Raw genomic sequence first — 2,048 nt, 5'->3', positions numbered from 1 at the left:
TGCGCTCGTGCCCACGTGGCAATCTGAACTGCCCGCTTCGGGGTTGCACTTCACTTCAGGTCCGTCTGGGGCGCCCAGTTCACGCCAGAACTGTGGTCCGCCATGGCCCGCTTATTGGCGACGCAGCTCCACAACGCGACAGGGTACCATCCCCAATCAAGTGGATTGGTGGAGCGGTTCCACCGCTGTCTGAAGGCCGACCTGACGGTTCGTCTCACAGGCCCTGGGTGGATGGACTGGTTGCCATGGGTTCTGTTGGGGTTTCGGACGACCCCCAAGGAGGATCTGTCACCGTCCACCGCGGAGTTGGTATATGGTGCTCCGCTCACCGTGACGGGTCCCAGGAACCCCCGCCGTCGGTGCTGATCTGCTCGCGGGAGAGGGTCGTCGCCCTGTCTCCCTTATGCCAATGCCGCTGAAGGGCTGTCCGTACGTTCTTCTTCGCCGTGGCTCTCACAGGTCGCCCTTGCAGCGCCCGTATGAAGGTCCCTTTCGTGTGCTGCGGCACGGACCTACTACATTTGATTTGGACATGGGAGGCCGGCGTGAAACTGTGTCTGTGGCTCGTTTGAAACAGGCCCACTAGGACCTGAGTCCATGTTGCTCGACCGCCTCGTTGCGAGCGTCCGCCGTCCCGGGCTCCCGGAGATTCTACCGGAGCGAGCAAGCCCCCGGGGCGTGGTATTGTATATTTGTGTTCGGTCCGCCCCGTTTGGCGTCCCATGCGGTTCGGTGCCTCTGGTTTTGGGGGGGGGGGGGGGGGGGGGGGGGGGGGGGGGGGGGGTGGCGGTGATAACCCAAGGTCACAACGAACCATCGGCTATAGACGGTGACGTCTTGGTGTGGGAGTCGCCAGTCACGGGGTCGGTACCTGATTTGTATTTAGGGCCGGGTGACTCCCGTGTCCTTGGAGGAGTAGGGCGCTGAGTTAGAGAGATTTGACACGTCTATTGCTCACAACTCGTGTCCGATTCGTTTTTGACTGGACTCCTGCGTGTCCCCGCTATACCTTCCTGTTTTTGTCACCAAAGTCGATAATCTCACATGTATCCACACTAATCTGCATCTGCCATGCATCTGCCCAACCACCCAACCTGTCCAAATCACCTCGCATCCTCATAGCATCCTCCTCACACTTCACACTGCCACCCAGCGTTGTGTTATGTGCAAATTTGCTAAGGATACTTTTAATCCCTTTGTGAAATAATTAATATATTGTGAATAACTGCGTTCCCAGCACCGAGCTTTGCCGTAACCCACTAGTCACTGCCAGCCATTCAAAAAGGAACCCGTTAATCCCTGTTCTTTGTTTCCTGTCTGCCAACCAATTTTCTACCCATGTCAGCACTCTATCCCCAATACCATGTACCCTAACTTTGCCCACTAAAATCTCCTATGTGCGACCATATCAAATGCTTTCTGACAGTCCAGGTACACTACATCCAGTGGCTCTCTCTTGTCCATTTTCCCAGTTACGTCCTCAGAAATTTCCAGAAGATTAGTCAACCATTATTTCCCCTTCGTAAATCGCGGGGCTCCGGTCTGCGTAGCTTCTTGCCGGGGACGTGCCATGGACTTACTATTCGGAGTCTGGGATTCCTTCTCGGGCATCGCCGGAGAAGAACTCCGACCGCCGGCCCGAGGGCTATATCATCCTCAAGCCGCAGTATCCGGTAGGAAAGTATCCATTCGGACGCTTCGAGACGTCGGTGAGTTCGACCGACATATCATACCGACGAGAGGGCCTGTACATCCGGCCACCCGACGCGATGACTACGGAGGGTCCATGGCCCGGACTACGGATGAATAAAGGAGGTGGACTGACTGAACTTTGTTGCCTTCCACCAAAATGAAGAATGCTGTGGTGGATTTTTGTGTTAAATTATATTGTGTATTGTGTGTTATTTTGTAAGTGTATCGTTGTTGGCAAATTCACTTCACTGCATCATCGTTAGTGCATGTGACGAATAAATTTGCCTTTGACTCTGACTCTGACTCTGACCTCTAATCCACATGACTGATACTGAATTGTTGTGGACAAACAATGC

This window comes from Leucoraja erinacea, chromosome 38 (assembly GCF_028641065.1).
Source record: "Leucoraja erinacea ecotype New England chromosome 38, Leri_hhj_1, whole genome shotgun sequence".
Taxonomy (NCBI): Eukaryota; Metazoa; Chordata; class Chondrichthyes; order Rajiformes; family Rajidae; genus Leucoraja; species Leucoraja erinaceus.
Note: the sequence above shows the minus strand (reverse complement) of the source record.